General features: G+C 41.6%; 2 long non-coding RNA genes across 2 annotated transcripts; one reads left to right on the forward strand and one right to left on the reverse strand.

The window, feature by feature from the left end:
• The first annotated feature begins 336 nt into the window (after nt 1–336).
• On the forward strand, nt 337–1,619 carry LOC120657008. Its single transcript, XR_005668058.1, has 2 exons — nt 337–918; nt 1,173–1,619. It is a non-coding gene; the product is annotated as an uncharacterized LOC120657008 (long non-coding RNA).
• Nucleotides 1,620–2,126: 507 nt separating this feature from the next.
• Nucleotides 2,127–3,435, reverse strand: LOC120657009. Its single transcript, XR_005668059.1, has 2 exons — nt 3,238–3,435; nt 2,127–2,493 (listed from the first exon to the last, which is right to left on the reverse strand). It is a non-coding gene; the product is annotated as an uncharacterized LOC120657009 (long non-coding RNA).
• Nucleotides 3,436–19,091: the final 15,656 nt, after the last annotated feature.

The following is a 19,091-nucleotide window of genomic DNA, read 5'->3' on the forward strand; positions in this document are numbered from 1 at the left end:
GGCGCGGTGGAGCGATCTGCGGCGAACAGGCGGCGGCGGACTCGAGACGGTTAGGCGGTGTACAGGTGGAGTGAGAAAGGAGATAGATCTGACGCCCCAAGCCCACAGAATGGATAAGAGGTGCTAAGAGCAACTCCAGCATAGGCCCTTGTTTGTGACTTTACTCTAAATTTTGAGAATTTAGAAAGAAAATTAAGTCCAGTAGAACCTCAAATTAACTTCCATTTTAGTTGGGCTCTCAAACTGCACCCCCCCCCCCCCCGCCCCGCGCCGCCGGCGCGCCGGCCGTCTGCCGGCGAGGGCGGGCGGATCCGCGCCGCCCCTCCTCCCTCCTGCCTCATCCCGCACCCTCTCTCCCTCTCCGGCCTCCACCGCGCCCTCCCTTCCGCTCCAGCCCGGCGAGCAGGGGCGGGCGCGCGCGGCAGCCGCGGCTCCCTCCGCTCGCGCCGGCCGCGGCGGCGTGCGACCCGTGGCATGCGCGACAGCCCTCCGTGGCGTGCAGCGGCGGCCCGTGGTCGGCGGAGGCAGCTCGGTGGCGGGCGACGGCTCGGTGGCGGCGGCCATGGCGAGCGCGGCGGCCCGGCGATTGCACGGCGAGACAAGTGCATCCAGGTCTTTCCGTTGATTCTGATTCACAGCCGCAGCTGCAATGCAAGAACCACAGCCGCTAGGCGGCTTCCCGTAAAGGAAGCTGCCTGCCTCCGCCATGGCGGTCGCACTCGCACCAGAGCAGAGCAGCGGCTTGCAGACCAGAGCCTCGACGGAACAGCAGGCAGCCGAATCTTTTCCGGAGATGGCAGTCCAGCGGCGTCCGGCGGAGGTTTTACAGGAAAAGCCGCCGGCGGCAAGGGACAAATGGATGGTCCTCCAACAAGTTGCAAGGGGACAAATGGATCCGCCGACCTCACCTTCTTTCGGGTCGATCTTAGTTGTGTTCCTGGTCTTATGTGTTCTTTTCTCGTCAATTCTTGGATCAGTTCTTGTAAACTTGTGCTATTTCTTGGATCAGTTTCTTTCGAGTCCATACCTGGTAGGGATAGGGTGATTGAATTCTGTTGGTTGCTATTCTGTGTACTAGCCACAATATTTTTATCTTCTGCAATTGTCTGCATTTGTTCCTGATGAGTTCATCTGGTGGTGAGTAACAATTGTCTTATTTTTATCTTCTGCAGGTCATCAGGGAACCTTTCTATTTTTATCTTCATGGATTGAAGCACTCGAACCAGTTGCCAAGTCTCAGTGAACTTTCAGCAGATTTACAGTGCCAAGCAGGTCATCAGCAGATTGCCAAGCACTCGAACCAGTAGTTTTTATTTAAAATTGTTGTATACCATTGGGCATGTTTTAGCCTGAGTCAGCAAGGTTGAGCACCTTGTATAGTTCAGCAAGATTTACAGTGCTTCCTGGTGTAAATCCTTCAACTGCACAAAGTTTAGTGTATTGTTCAACTGATGCCAGTTGTATGACAGTCACTATGACAGTAGCATTTCTATCTTACACAAGATGTACAGAGTTCCAATCAAATATGCAAAGTTCAGAACTTGCACAGTGCATGTTCAGAACTTGCACTAGGGATGTTCTGAATATGAATAAATTTGCACAACCTGAACGAGACACAAGTCACACTTTCTGAATATAAATAAGTCTACTGCTTGTCGAGCTTACTAGCCAGCTGACATGATAATCCAAGACCATGAGGCTGAATTGCTGGACAAAAATTCATTTGCTCAGGATATTTCAGCTGTATATTCTTGCATATTCAGATTGTTAACTGAACTGAACTGAGCATAATTCAGCTTACTGTAACATTGCATATTCATTTTCTCAGGATATTTGATCAAGAAATTCAGAATGCATTTGTGTTCATGAGACCAGATCTGAAGCAGTCAAGAAAATATCAGTATTCAGTCTTGCACCAGCATTTTAATTGTAAATTCACTGCTATGATAGTGAGTGCATTTCCAGACCATCATTGTTATGCAGTGCAACAATCTGAATTGGTTGCTGAACTTGGTAGAGCATCACATAGAGCTGAACATGACAACCACAATGTCACCTTGACCGGTATGGTTAAGCATACAGCAGGACATGGAATTATTAATTTGTAGTAGCAGAATGATAAAACATGGGGAACCATAAAACATACTCGAGATTTTATTGATTACTCATGGAAATGTTACAATCAAGAGCAATCAGCTGCTCAGTACAGGCAGGATAACCGCCTCACCACACAGCACTGTGGTTCAGGCACTTCGCCATTTGTGCAAGATCCTTGGCTACTGAATTCCTATCTCTCTTTACATGATTCAACTCAAAACCTGGCAATCTACTAGCTTCATGAGAAGCCTCTTGAATGATGGAGAGACATACAGGCTTCAAGACCTTCACCTCCTTCAAATATTGGATGGCAACCATGCAGTCTGGTTCCATAACGACTGGCTCCTGGATCCATTCAGCAGCCAGGCCAATAAAAATGTGCATATCTTGAAAGGCCTGAAACATGTGCATATCTTGGATAAAAATGTTTATCTGAACATATCTGAACATGTGCATATCCTGGATAAAAATGCTTATCTGAAAGGCCTGCAGAAAATGATTTGATACTGAATGTTTCAGATACAATAGAGTACCAGCATGGTTTCACTGCAGCTCAGATGGAGTTTGTGGAACAGAATAGAACACTTCATTGCAGTGTAGTTGACAGAATGGAACACTTCATTAGAAAAATTAATCATGCTGTTCATTTAGAAGAAGACCATGCTGTTCATTCAGCTGTTCATTTTCAGTAAATGACCATAGATGCTCATTAATCAGAAAAAGAACTCAGCAAATAAGGTACACTTGACAAATTAGAAAAATTAGATAATAAAGTAAACTACCTAGCACTATATAATTCAGAAAGCCAGGATATAAAATTCAGACGCTCTCAGAGAATGTGGATGTATATGGATTCCAAACAAATCTGTTAGTGCCAACACAGTAATAAGTCGTGAGTGTGAAAGCTGTGACAAGCATCCGTGGAACTAATGAAAAGAGAGGAGGATGGAGCACGACAAGCATCCCCCTCCCCTCTATTCAGCAGCAGTAACAAAAGCTCCCCCATTTCCACGACTCTTTCATCCACATGGTGCTCCAGGGGACGGCCTCCTCCCCTGCCGTCGAGTCGGCGAGGCTGCCCAACCGACGTGTTGAGCTAAGATGCGTAAAGACAAGGGAGGGGATGAGCAGATGGCGCACCGGGGTTCTTGCCGGAGACGAAGGCAAAGCCGGCGTGGAAGTCGCGCTCGGAGAGGGGGCCGCGGGTGAGCAGCGCTACGGCGCGCGCACGGCCGGCGAGGAGCTCCGGCCTGGGGCGGGATCCGGCAGGCCCGGGCTCCGGTCGGCGCGAGCTCCGGCCAGGCGCGACCGCAGCGCTGGAGGGCGGGCGTGGATGGCGATGGCGCCGGGCGGGCTCGCGGCGGCAAATTTTGAACGGGTTTTATTTCCCGACCGGTACCGGTAACCGCCGGGCTCCGGTTCCGGTTTACCGGACCGGTTACCGGTCGGAACCGGTTGAATTCAAATTCAAATTCAAATAAATTCAAAAGCTCCCGTGCAACCGATTCCGACCGGTTTACCGGCCGGTTTGACCGGTTTACCGGCCGGTTTGACCGGTTTACCGATCGGTTTGATCGGTTTGAATTCAAATCCAAATTCAAAAGCTCTCGTGCAACCGGTTTACCGACCGGTTTACCGGCCGGTTTGACCGGTTTGACTGGTGGGTCTTAATGGGCCGGCCCATTTTTTTTCTTTTTCTTTTTTGATTTAACTTTAAATCCCCGCAAACTATACTAAATGAACGAATTTTTGAGAAAATATGATACCATTAGATTCATCGCAACTTGAAGTATTTTTAGAAATTTTTTGGGAATTTTTCATTTTTTGAATTTAAATTTAAATTTTGAATTTTGGCCGATTGGGTACCGGCCGGAACCGGAACCGGTCCGGACCGGTTTGACCGGTTGGTAAGGTTAACCTGTGGGAGCACCGAGCGTCGGAGTAACGTTCGGATGAAGGTTGACTCGTTTGGAACCCAGTCAAACACAGCGCCCATTAGTCCGACGTGAGAGGCGTCGGATAATCCGAGCAAAGAAGCCGGATAGTCCGATGGGTTAGAATTGAATGGGTCGGACTAAATCTGGTGAGAGACTCAGAACAGAAAAAGGATGGAAGGGTCGGATGAACCCCGAAATCCTTATAGAGCGCTCGCGCGCCGTTACTGATTGGAACGAACAATGGCCACGTGTCCTTACTAGAGATACTGCTTCCCAATTTCGCTTCGTATTCAGCCCGCGTCAGCCGTTTCCCAGGTACTTCGTATTCCAACGTTATTTCGAAATTTCTAGACACATTTTTTTATTCATTTCTCCTTTCCCCTTCCTTTGGTCTCAAGGTGTAGGCAAAAGGGGATCACCGGATTTGAGGTGATTCAAGGGAGACAAGGCGGCGAATCGCCAGAAATCCGTCTTGATCTCGACGTCGCGCACCGCGCTTGCCGTGCGATTCATGCATGCCAAGGCGGATTACACACGAGAAGCGAGCGGAAGCTGCGCCGACGCCGAGCTCGCCGCGCCTCTGTTTTGCCTGCTTCGTGGGGAGTACGCCGGAGACGAGGAGGCAGCCGCACCGAGCTCCGCCGCACTTCAGTCCCCTGCATCGTGGGTGGGGGCATGTCGGAGCCGAGGAGGCAGATGCGCCGACGTCGCAGCCGTCATTTTGACTGCATCGAGGCAGAGTATGACGGAGAAAGAGAAGGCAAGCCACACCGAGCTTGCCACGTCTTCGTTTCGTCTGCATCGAGCCGAAGTACACCGGAGAAGAGAAGGGAAGCCACACCAAGCTCGTCATGCGCCGTCGTTTCGCCTACACCTAGTGGATCGATGCGTATCGACACCGAGGTAGAAGGGGATTGCAATTGCCTCCCCTGCTGCTTTTTTGTTCGAGACGCCCTGCTTTGAGGGGGGATCTATCCTCCTCGTTGACATCGACCGCAGCAACCGTCGCTGGCCTTCAATTTCAGGTGAGCTACATCGCCCCGTCGTACCTGTCCCTCGAATCCATGGCATGTTCCTCCTGCATAGCACCACGATATCTTCCTCCTGCACACCACCACGGCAGCACCCTGCTAGGGGAAGCACTTGCACACAAGCATCCGTAGGATTTTGATCTTAGGTTTCTGCATCTGATTATTCATCTCATCTGATGAGCTGCCTGCAGAAGCCTAGCTTTAGTAGGTAAATTTTCATCACAACATTATAAGATTTCAGGCTTTTGGCAATATCACCGGAGAGATTGAATTCAACATACCATTATACATATTGTTCAAATCAAGGATCATCTGTTCTTTTCTTATTCACTAACAAGGAAGACATGTTCCCATCAAGATTTTCTTTTCAGAAATAAGCATGCATAGTTGTTTTCTCTGAAAATTTCAACATAGAGGCATCATATTTTTAATTCTAACCTATACATCATGGGCTACATATAGGCAAAGTAATTATCTGAAATTTAGAGAAAAACTATTGATTATATGTATTCTAAGTTTACAAGTAGTATGCACTGAATGTGTTTTTAGCCATGTGGCTTGAAAAGAAAGTGACATATGAAGTTTTTAGAACATGACATTATAGTTATTTAGCTTTCACTTACAATGTTTTTGCCATGATACTTGAAAGTTTGCAGCATCCAAAGTTTTTGACTGTATCATTGTTTGGAGAGGTTTCTTCAACATAAAAAACACCAACATGTTAGCATGTTCCCATTTTTTGCAGGATATTTTTGCCTAGGCAGCTGCAAAGTTTACTGTTTTTTGGTAGGAGCAAGTGCACTGTGCCATGGAGAAGAAGGTACATATTATTTCTTCCATGTTTTCTAAAATTCTTTTCATTTGCCCACAGGCTGGGATTTGCATAGACTCTCTTTTGTACATGCTATTTTTGAATGATATTAGGACTAGCTAGATGTATGTTTTAGATATCACTACTAGGTTATTTTTACTGCATCATGAGTCAACTTGAAAAGGATAATGAGTTTTTATATAAAACTCTTGGTCTACAAATGTAATGTTCAATATATGCTAGCACTAAGTTTCAGATATATGAGTAGAAAGTTTTGTACATGTAATTAAAATCTTTTCAATACCCAATGGGCTAAAATATTGCAATCTGTAATATAAAAGCTTTTACTTGTGAATATGTAATTATCCAAAATGTTTTCGGGATGTACAATGCTCCCTAACTAGCCAACATCTCAATGAGTCAATGGGGCAGACTACTAGTTGAAAAATGCTCAAATGGTCCTTTCTCGGCTCTCTTTAACTTTTTGCATGAAAGTTTAACCTTGCATCTAACTAGTCCTCAAAGAAACTAGCTAGATAAGTGCTCTTTTAGCACTAGAATGAGTAATATCATTGCCTTAATAATTGTTCTATGCCTAAGGTTGCTAGCCTAAGTGGCGACAACAGCCGATTGGCACCCTGCAGGTCGCGAGTTTGAACCCCGGCTGGGGCGAATTTCAGCCCGCGGTTAAAAAACCCCCTTCGATGTGCTCGCCGAATGGCATGGCCCTTGTGGGCATGCCAGGATTGGGTTTTTTTTTTCTACAGACGGAGAAGCTGTTGTCGCTTCCTCTTAATGAAATATGGTGGGGGCCGTTTCAACCCCCCCTCCCCCCTCCCCGGCCGCATTTTTTTCTTAATAATTGTTCTATACCTTTGTCACAATACGACATCTTACAAACAACAGCACTACACTACAGACCTAGATTATCTTTTTGAACTAAACACAGTCTCCTCAATCATGCAGATATATTGTTTTTGTACATTGGTTGAACCTCAATTTTCTTTTAGATTTTTTTACTTTAAAGTTTGTGTTTTGGCTAAAATTCATCAGTTTATATCCATAATTTGAATGATAGACCAAAGTTCTATATTTATAATTTAGAAGTTTGCAACATTCTAGTAGAAAGATTCTGGTATGCAATATGAGAGTTTAGATATAGAAAATATTGTATATATATGTTAAAAGTTTTATATATGAGAGCCAAAAGTTTTTAATAGGCTGGTACAAAATTCCCAACTTCAAAATGCCAAGTTTTAAGTTAGTTTCTAATTTTGGAGCACAAAGTTCTGTATCTAGGAGTAAAATATTCGAAGATGTGCTAATACAAAGTTTATGAATACTATTATTTTTGAAAAAAATACCTTATTGTGCCTAGCACTCTCCATAAAAAAATGAAACTAATGCGTTTTGAGTTGCTAGTATTTGTAGCAATTTGCTGAGGCATTTGCACAGTAGGGTCCTTTTGTTTTTCTAAATTATGGTGAATTTTATTTTGTGAGTTGTGACCATGATGTGTCCACATTAACAAGAAGCTTACTAAACTCCTAATGTGTGCAGGTGAGACCAAGGCTCATTGATAGCTCTGAAACAAGACTTTGAAGCCCACCAATTCTCAAGCATTTAGGTGAGATCAAGGCATCTATTTCTGTAAAAAAATTCTATGCATAATTTCTAAGTTTATAAATTCATAATATATACATATGATTTTTTTTATCTGCATAAGCAAAATCTGATATGTGGTTCATAAGTTCTGCATACATTATTCAAAAGTTTTTTGACACAGTGTGTATAGATTTGATACTCCGGTATATATAAGATTTATAAATTTAAATATATATATGCATATTCATGGATTCTTGACATATGAGTCAAAAGGTTTTTTTTTACATTTCATGAGTAGTCATGAATTCTTTACTTATTCAAAGCAATTTTCCTTAGTTTGCACATGTGTGCTGCTAGCAAATGTAGTGAAACGACACATATGATCCAACAAACACATCTTTTCATAGTTTTAAGTTTAAAAGTTTTTGAAACTACAAAGTCTATTATCATGATAGCAGAAAGGTTCATAATACATATTCCAAATGCTTGCCATGTACCACGGTACCGAATGGTGCTGAATGACACATCAGTCTGCTGCAGTGTTGCCACATACTAGCTACTCCTTCCATGCTTCGCAAGGGACCAACCAACAGTGCCTGGATGCTTTGCCACAGAGGCGCTCTGGAATCAACTGTTCCCAGATAACCTGGTACAAATTAAAATACCCCCTGCAGCTAATCATTATGTGGACATGGCAATAATTTTCATCTTCCGTTTCATTGATATCTAGTCTGAGGTCCAGAGCACATGCTACTTCACAATTGAGCTAGTCCTACAGCCTTAGCAACTAGCTCTATCTTGTAATGGTTAAATCTGCTAGCATCATCTATTCCCCTCATTCTGGCTAAGTCAATTCTGGGGGGAGGCTAATCAGATTGAGGCATACGACTAATATATTTGTATTTGGTTTCAATCTAATTGGCATTAATTTTCTAAATGATTATTTTTTGCATAGGATTAATATAGCAGGGTTACAAGGGTAAGAATCAATTATCATAATTCAAGGATAGAAATCCCAAATTTGCAACCCATTCCATAATTTTCTACTGTTTATTAACTATCATGCTGGAAGCTATTGTACACAAATTTCAAAATTTTACATCTCTAGGTATAAAGTTTCCAGTATATGTGCCTAAAGTTTGCACACCAAACTCCACAATAGGAAATAAAACTCTTTTTTATTAGGCACACAAGTTTAAGGTTGTGAATTGAAGGGTTCAAAGTTTTTATTTCATGAATCATGACTTGATATATTCATTATTTTTGTAACTATTTGTCAAAAGTTTCTATATACATGATCTGAAAGTTCCTCAATATTTTCATTCAAAGTTTCCAAGTAGTCATTTTAGAGTTTTAGCATGGAACTTTGTAAGTTTGGATTGGGATGTTTTATGCACGTCATAGTTGTTTATATGTTCTAATGTTCAGGACTGTAACATATTTCCAGATAAAGTTTTAGAATCGAGAGGTACAAAGTTTATGATAAGTTAGGACAAAGTTCCTAATATGTAATGCAAAGTTTTTTAATTATGAAGTATTAGATCTAAAAGTACAAATTTTTAAATGTGGTATCAAAAAGTTCCAGACTTTTTGGAAGAGAAAAGTTGGATTCACGAAAGTACAAAGTTTATAACATGCTACTACAAAGTTTTCTGATTGGGATTGCAAAGTTCCGAGTTTATTTTACTGAGATATTTTTGACAAGTGATTTGCAAAGATCTTGAGTTGAAAGTGCAAAGTTATTGAATTTAATGTTAATTTTTTATTTCAGTATGAAGTTTTTATGTAAACATTTATATATATGTATTTGTGAAAGGTTTCAAATATCCATGTATAAAGTTTTGTATCTAGTATTATAGATTTTTAAATTTAATTGTAGAAAGTTCTTAAATTTACTGTATAAATTTTTAGAATTACAAAGATTACATGTATAAGGCTGTATTCATATTTCTGAGGATTTTTTCTAATTCCTATTGATTCCATGCCTATTGGTGTAATTATCTTCTCACACACGTCTTGTTGGTTTTGTTAACCCACAATATTAGCTTGGGATTCGCTTGAAGTTTCTAGAGCTGGAGAAAATTTGTTTTCTCCCAATGCAAGATTACTTAAGCGGTGTAGTTCGAGGGCAGAGAGCAAGATCATATTTGAGGTGAGCTGGATATCCTCCTTCACGTTCATTCGTATTTTTTGCTGATGCTGCCTACATGTATTAGCAAATTCCCTTTCTCTTTGTCTAGACCAGATAGCCCATACATTTCACTTGAAAAGCCTACCTTTTGTTTGTGAACCACACTTGTTATTTTTATGTTTTTGGTCGTTATATGTCTGAAAGTTTGGAACTGTTCTGCAGTTATATGTCAAGCATAGGTATCCTATAAAGTTTTGTATATAGTAATCAAAAGTTTGGTTATATTCTATTGTAAAGGGTTATGCATGCAAATTGAAAGCCGGGGATATTAGAGTTTTCAATTGTGTTCTTAGAATTTTTGAACTGCAAGTGTAAAGTTTTGTACACTTAGTTCATAAGTTTTTAAAAATACTAATATGAAGTTTTTAGTTTAGTTATGTTCATTAAAAATTATGGATTCTATATATGCTCTGACCTGTTTTGTAAATGTTCGTTATTTTTCTATATTTTTCATTTTTTACCCAAACACAGCACACACCGTGCTCCACACATAGTCTATTCATGATATATTATTTTCACGGTTCATGAGTAATCAAAATATATTAACTTGTTCAAAGATCAATTTCATACTTTAAGGTTTGGGACTATAAAGTTTATTAGTGTGCTACTACAAAGTTTATAGTTTCATATTTCAAAGTTTTTGGGGACTACAAAAGTTTATTATGTGGTAGTACAAAGCTCATAGTTTTAGATTTCAAAGTTTTGTTGGACCGGAGGGGGACTATAAAGTTTATTCGTGTTCTTGTGCTAGTGTAAAATTCAGTTTTTTAGTTTTTCAAATTATTGTGCTAGTACAAAGTTCATAGTTCTGGATTTCAAAGTTTTTATGGCTGCAAACTTAATTTATTACTATGTGACTACAAAGTTCAAGGTTTCTTTTTCAAAGTTTCTTTTGGAGCTGCAAAATTTATTATTGTGGTACCAGAAAAGTTCATAGTTTCATATTTCAAAGTTTTTTGGGAAGCTAATAAAATTTATTAATGTGATAGTAAAAAGTTCATAGCTTCAGATTCCAAAGTTTTTAAACTAATAAGAAACTATTACAGTAATATAAAGTTTATAACTTCTGACTTCAAAGTTTTGAAACTATAAACTAGGTTGCATTTTCTTTTTCTCATTTTATTTATATTATTTTTTATGTAGAAAATATTTTAAATAGAATTTTATGTTTTCTCAAGGTGCAAAACCACTATGTGAATGCATATTCTACTACTGCTGACAAACTCATGCAACGAAAAGTATGACACCCTTGTGGAGATAAAAAAAATATTATGCATGCATGTAAGTTCATTTGTGGATATCTTTTTTTGCTCATTTTTCAAACTTATTATAACAGAGCACAAGAGTCACAATTTCCTTCCAATTTTTTCAGAGCGTCACCATCGAGTTCTATAAGTGAAGATGTGCAGTTTACTGTTACAAAAAAGATAACATTATTGGATGAAGAATATGGATGTATTGTTTATTCTATGTTGGAGAACAACAACCAATCAGTTTTTTTTTAATTTATCCTCCTGTAAGCCTGAGCATAATATTATGGAGAATTGTTCCACATTTTTTAATCAAATCTCACGACGTTTCTTGTTTCTATTTTCTCAATCTTCTTCCTTGCTTCTACATTCATATGTATGTGACCCCCCCTCCCCCGCGCCCAATTACTCACCCACACACTCGTTGTCCCGAAAAAAAAAGAGTAGAAGGCAAAGTACATCCCGATGACATAATGTAAAGCAAGTCTATTCTTTATTTGCTACTACTACTTTGTGGTGCACGTGCGTTGCTGGATAGCTGCGGCGGTCGTTCGCTACTTCCTTGCCGCGGCGCGCGATCGCCAAATAGCGGCCCCCAACCGATGAACCCCGATGCTGGTTTTATTTGAAATCGAACTGCCTCAGCGAGCTCCACCTCCTCCCTGCTTGCTTGCTGCTGTCCTGACCTCGGATCGACGCGTGGAGCTCTTGAAATCTTGCCGCCAAAGGTTGGCGCCGGCGATGGCAACAGGATAAGCTCGAGCTTCGTTTCTGTCAGACTGAATGTTGTTCTTCTTTTCTTTTCTTTTTTTCTGAACCTGATAGTTTGAACTCAATTATCTCCAATATCACATATAAAAAAAGGGCGTACCCAGTGCTGTAGACTTCCCGCACTGTGCGGGGTCTGGGGAATGGTTGTTTTTAAGCCCCAAGCCTTAACCACACAAATGTGTAGAGGCTGGGGCTCGAACCCGGGACCTTCCGGTTACAGACGGTAGGCTCTACCGCTGCACCAGGCCCGCCCAATATCACATATATACTTTGAAATATTCCAAACAGAAGTTATAGAGAGGACACTACTCTACAACTTCCATAACATGAGCTCCTTCTAATTCTGATTCTATCCCTCTCAAATCTAGCGTTGACCATGGCTGTCTCAATGATACTCAAACAAAAATTTCAGAGCTGCAGTATTTCAGTTCTACACCCGAGCTTTCATCCTCCCTTTCCTCTAAATTTCATGGTTGAACATCAAAATCGACCAAAATAAAAGTTTTATCCCTGAACTTTGGTTACAATTTTGCTTTCTGACACACCCTCAAATTCGGCCTTTATCCTGGTCGAAATTGCCTTAGAACAAGGCAGGTTCAGACGATTTTCAGGTAAGCTTCCTCAAACCTGCTGATTGAAAGCCAATGATCTCCATATTTCATCACTGAACATGGAAATAGGCCAATATAAAAGTTGTAGATAGTTCATCCAGCTACCTTTTTTGTGTTGTGCACTTCCCTTGATTCGAGCTCTAAGTTGTTAAAAAAGAGCTCTGAACACTGTTGTTTGCATTGAGTCAAAACTGAATAATTCTGAACCTGAAACTTGCAATGCATTTTCCTCCAAATTCTCCCACTAAACTTAAAAATATACAAGAAGAAAAGTTTTAGTTTTGATAATTATCTAAAACTTTTACTTCAGTCACTTTTGCTAATTTGGCCTCTAACCTTTTCAAAATTTGCTCTGAACAATAGTGTTCAGGCTGTTTTTTCCAGTCAAGCTGTCTGAATATTCAGCTAAGCTTCTTCAAACTACCCCTGTTTAAATTCAGATTTGACTAGCTTGCTAAATTTATCTCATAAGATCAAATACATATTTTCATAGAGCATTTAACCAGCTTCGATATGGGTTACTTGTTATCCAAAGTTACCCCATGGATGATACTTTCTTTGGCCTCCAAGTTGACCCCTTCTTACTGAAATTAAGATTTTCAGTTACTGCTCTAAGCTGCAATGTTTGAATCAGATTATTTCCAAATTCTGAGTGTAAACTTCAAATCGTACAAACTCAAGGTTGTACACTTGACAATCCTTTACCATTTTCATTACTTTCCCATCTTTTGATTCAGCTTCTAACTCCTCCAAAAACTGCCCTAAACAGGTCGGTCTTAACTGAAATCCCAGGTGTTCAGTTAATTTACCCAAATCTGTCAACTTTGAGTTCAACCATCTCCAGAATTTAATACTGTACTTTAAAATCTTCCAAACCCAAATTTGTAGAGGGGACATTGCTCTACATTTATCATTTCATGCACATTCCCTGAGTTGACCTATATCATGTTCAAAAACAGCTTTGAATACTAGGGCATTAACTGAATTTCAGAGTTTCAACCACTTAATTAATTTAGCTGTTTTTGAATTCAAATTTGGAGATCTTTCCAACTGTTTTCTGAACAACGAATGACTGAAATTTAGAGTTAAAACATGAAGCCTCATAGTGGGGTACCTCTTGTCCAAAGTTTATTCACAAAACCATATTCTATTTAAGCTCAAAATTGACCATTTATCACTGCGTAGCAACACTTAAAATATTTATCCAGACCCTTCTCCAAACTTTCCAATCTCGGTTCCACTGCAGCAATACTGTATCAATCTAATCTAGACTGCAGCAATACAAATTTCTGCTATCACTGACTGTAGTACTACCTGTAGCTCCAAATGGTTCAATCAATACTGAAATGACAGCTACCTAGCACTAACTGATACTACTACTTGTAGCTTCATGTTCAATCAATACTGAAATAAAAAACATCAATCAAAAGACAGACTTAGATGATACTCTGATCTCACTCTCAAGTGGAGTAGCAGTTCCATTTCAAACATACTGCAGCAACTCTTTGCCAACACGCTAACAAGACATCGCTCAAGCCTCCAGCTTACAGTACCTTGGCCGCTCTCAAATTCTCAATCTACTAGAAACTGCGTCACTGGGTCCTGTCGAACTCATGGATATCTGACACACCATACAATGCACCACAATATTTTCTGATGCGTGTGAAGAAGTGTGAATCCGCCCTGGACAGCTTCTCGAGGCATAGTATGGTGCATAGGGCGTCCTAAGCTGAATTGTGAGCATGACCCTCGATCTTTACCTGCACCTGGAGCCTCTGGCACACTTTTGACAGGCCTCCATCCATTACTGCTGGTCTACATCTGCCAAGTTTGGTAAAAATACGGATATCATAGGATTGTGGGAACAGCTCCCTGAAAGTGTTCAGAAACTGCAGACGGTCAGGTCCAAGCTGTGTTCCAGTGAGACAACAGGTGAGAAACCCAAAATCATTGCAGCCAGCAAAAGTAATCCAGTCCACATTTGAATTGCAGATGAGCCCGGATTCTGACAGCCATTTTGTGAAGTCAATTGCTGGGATTCCTCGGGTTTCATGCTGCTCAAAGTTTATCCCAGCCTTGTCATGCAAAAACTTAACTCCTGGGTGGTACGGCGCCCGCCATGAAGGAGAGAAATGCAGGTTAAACTGCCACATGCCTAGCACTTGCTTGTAGGTAGCCAACACCAATCCCCGCACAAGATTGCCTCCATTGATCATGTTCCTCATTTGACTGTAGAATGCATCTGGATTCGGTGGCTCTCCAACACTAATGGCACAGTCATCAGCAAGGTTCTAAATAGCCGGCTATAGCCACCGCTATAGTCTGCTATAGCTTTTGGGAGACGAGAAAGATAGGACATCCGTCTCTTAGCTCTAAACGGCTAAATCCACTAATAGCGGGCTATATCCCGCTAGAGCCGCTAAATTAAGGGTTATTTAGCCAGCTAAATCATATAATTAATCTTTATTTATTTTTAGTTTAGTATTAAACTTTGTCATTTACAAAATTTACTGTCAACGATGTAACAAGGGAATGAAGCCCAAGACGTACTTCAGTATATGAAATCTTTTTGATTTCATGTTTATATGCAAAATTACTTAGAGATTTATGCATGATGTTGAGGTAGAAATGCATAATTGTGATAAGCTCCTAGAAGGTTAGAGAGTATGCATGAACCATGGTCAGCATGCTTCTTGGTGAAATATGGAATACTCTAGAAATTAGATATTCGTATGGTTAAATAAGTATGAAGAAAATTCTAGAGTTAGATATTTTTAAAGAAGTCTGCAGAAGATGGACACATGAAGAAACCATATGAGCCATAGAGTCCTATAAATAGGGGTACTCCCCTCCCCTCTTGTCATACCATAGCATAAGAGGTTTCAAATAGGAGACGCCAAGATTGCCATGTAGTGTAGTAGTATCATCATAGGGTAGGCACATAAAGAGTGCAAGAGTCATGTGTTGTACTAAGTTATGGTGAATAAAGAGTTGAGTTTTCATATAAAGTTGGTCTCTCATATTAGTGTTTAGGTGAATGTCTTCTTGGTGTAGTATGGACGTAGGGTCCACAAAAGAAGTGATATTAAACTAGGTACAACTTCTCGGAAGTCGGTGTCAAGGTTACGGAAGCCGATTTCTCAACACATTGTATTTATAGAACCTCTAAATGGATTAGCTAGGATATAGCCCGCTATAGCCTTTTTTAGCCTCTACAAACACCTAACGCTAAATGTCGTAGCCGGCTATTTTAAACACTAGTCATCAGGGACAGCAAACTCTGAGTCCATACCAACCATCAACCTTTCCGCACCCTTCATGACCTTGTATATCTGATCATAGGCAGTATTGGCGTTGTCAGACCAAACCTCCATTATTTCTAGAGCAGACGAAGTCTCAGTTCCGACTGACGAAGCAGATGATGAGTCTAGGTTGTGGGCAGCGAGAGAGGAAGGGCCAGGCCCTACTGACACAGCAGATGAGTCCTGCTGGAAGGAAGAAGCAGATGGGAACATCTGTGAGTGTTGTATCTGCACTTGAGCATTGTACGCCAAGCTGTTCATCTGGTTCATCAGCATCCATGGCGGCACGTTCTGCTGGTGCTGGGCGTAGGTGTTCGCAGCATGGATCGCCATCGGGTGCACATTCTGCTGGTGCTGGGCATAGGTGTTCGCAGCATGGATCGCCATTGGGTGCACATTCTGCTGGTGCTGTGCGTAGGTGTTCGCAGCATGGTTCGCCATCTGGTACATGTTCTCCTGGTACTGGGCGACGAGGTTCGCAACATAGATCGCCATCGGGTACACATTGTGCTGATGCTGGGCGACGGGGTTCGCCACTGGTGCAAGGATCGGAACCCGGAGACTAGGCGCAGGCAGAAGGGGCAGTGGCGGACCTAGCATTGAAACTTAGGGTATGCCGGGTCAAAATTTCAACATTCAATTCGGTATTCGGTACAATCTAAAAAACGGTACACAACAAAAAAATCCACGAGCAATTCAGTATATAAGCAATTAGGTTCAGTACTTGCATACACTTGATTACAATATAAATAGTAGAAGCACATTAAGTCTTAGAATTACATAAAATAAACTTACACACCTACAATAGTTCAAAGAGATTACCTTATTTCTTCTTATCAGGCCTACGCTTCCTAAAGCTCATGAAAGTATTAATTATATTATCTTCATCCACTTGAAAGAAGATATCTCGCTCGATGAATGTGTGTAAACAATCATCCAAAAGACTATCTCCCATCTTATTTCTCAGCTTAGTTTTCACAAAAGTCAATGCAGAGAAGACCCTTTCAACACTTGCCGTTGCCACCGGTAGAAGCAAGACCAATTTGAGAAGATTATAAACCATATCATAAATCTTATGCCTCCCAGTTTGAACTAGTTTAGTTGAGAGTTCAACAAGATTATTAAGACCTTTGAAGCTATCCTCATGTCTGATGTCATCAATATAATTGTCAAGTTGCAATTCAAGTTTGACCAAATGCGACTCAAAGAAGTCATTAGGGTAGAAATCAGCAAGCCTACGTAACTTTTGTGCCTTAAAAGAAGCAAAAGAATCAGCAGGACTGAAGGCTGACATACAAGAAAGCAGCTCCAAATTAACCTCATCAAATCGATTGTCAAGCTCTTGACTGATATGATCAATAACCCCAATAAATACTTCTCTTCTAAAGTGATCATCTATTGTTTGGTTTCGGGCAAACCGTGCAGATCTTCCATAAGGCACATACTGACCATCCATTGCAGGAACTTGGACACCATGTTTATTGCAAAACAAAGTGACCCGTTGAAGAAATTGATCCCACCCATTAGACCTCAGTTTTTGCATTCTAGCCTTTGCCACACGAACAAGTGATATTGCATTAAGAATATCTTGTTCTCTTCTTTGTAAGCACTCAGATAATTCATTTGTGTATCCAAGAATAATAAGCATTAAGTGTGCAGCAAAAACAAAGTCAAATGACTCAAATACTCCAACTATAGCATGTATTTTTGGCCAATCACCCTTTTGTGTTGGATCTTCTCCAAGAGTAATGAGTACGTCTCGAATTGTGGGATACATAGAAATAATGTTGACAATAGTTCTGTAATGAGAGCCCCACCGAGTATCACCAGGCCTAGGTAATCCCCTCTCTTGATTTAATCCACTCTGTAAGGATCACCGGGGTGTCCGACCCTAGAGGGGGAGGGGGTGAATAGGGTCGCTAATCGCTTTTCTATCCTAGGGCTCAATCTAATTGCATAAGATAAACCTAACACGTCCTACACATGCTAGTTATGACTAAGGTTTATCTATGCTACCCTCTACTTACCCCAAAAGACTTGCCACCTATAGCCAATCCTAATCAAACTAACTAGGAAAGTAAAGGTAAGCAAGAAAGAGTAAATGCGGAAACGTAATGCGGTAAGTAAAGCGGTAAGGGAGAGGATATGCAAACTCCCGTGAAGACACCAAGACACACGATTTAACGTGGTTCGGTTAGGACACCAAAGTCCCTCCCTACGTCCACGGCCACTTGCTCACAAAGAACAAGTGTGATACCGAGTCTCTTCGCTTGATCACCGTCTTGCCACGCCTCCAAGGCTCCCGACAAGCAAAGGCTAAGTGACACCAAGTCACAAAGACGAGGTCACCGCCACCGTCTATCTCGAAGCGTCACCACGGCACCGTCTTCACTATCTTGGAGCTTTAACACCAAGTAGGGGCCTCCTTCCCCGCACAAAGTGTCGTTGCCACTCCACACCAAGTCGGAGGGTCACACGACGAGTACAAGTGTTTGCTTGCCGCAGCAAGACTTCTCTCAAGGGAGCTCTCGCAAGAACTAATCCCTAATCAAGCACTAAGCACTCTAACAAGTGTGCTTAAGCCTATATGATGTACAATGAAGCTCTATGGTGGTTGGAGATGATCTTTAGCTCTAGTATACTTCCTTGAACTCCAGCACGCTCAAATGGTGCGGCCTTGGGGGTATATATAGGCAGCACAAGCAAATATAGCCGTTGGAGAAAAGCTGCCAGAAATGTGCTTAACACCGGTTAATCCGATGCTCCCCAAATCGCCATCGTCGGTTTAACCGGTGATACTAAACTGCCCACTGAAAACTAGCCGTTACGTGTACGGGCAATCAACCGACGCAATCGACCGGTGTATGTAATGTTAGCGTCGGTTTAACCGGTGAGTGCAACTGTCCTCTGATCCTTGAAAAACAAACTCTCTGGACAACTGCACCGACGCCTTTAACCGGTGCATCATCGGTTCATCCGATGTATGCATTTTTCTTGGTCTGCTTCTGCCATTGCACCGACGTATTCAAACTTCCTATCGTCGGTTCATCCGGTGCCAAACCCTAGCCCGCAGGCCATCTCTGTCATTGCACCGATGAGTAAATTTTGCCTTACGTCGGTTTAACCGGTGATACTAAAACTCCCAGACGTGCTCAAGTCAATGCACCGACGTGTGTAATTTGCTTGGCGTCGGTTCAACCGGTGACTTGATTTCTTTTAGGTTTCAGGGCGCTGCCCTGAGACCCGCGAGGGGCGGCTCCCCCTCGACCCCCGTCCGCTAACCGGGTAGCGGAACCCCCGTAGGGGCGGCCCTTCGGGCCTAGCTTCGCCTCTCTTCTCTTTGTCATCACTTGAACCTAAAAGCCTGAGTATATCATCTAAGCAAACACATTAGTTCAAGTGTTGCGTGTGTCATCAATCGCCAAAACATTATATTGAAATATGGCATGAGAGGCCATTTTCGCTACACACTCCCAGTTTCTAGT

Source organism: Panicum virgatum, chromosome 1N (assembly GCF_016808335.1).
Source record: "Panicum virgatum strain AP13 chromosome 1N, P.virgatum_v5, whole genome shotgun sequence".
NCBI classification, from domain to species: Eukaryota; Viridiplantae; Streptophyta; class Magnoliopsida; order Poales; family Poaceae; genus Panicum; species Panicum virgatum.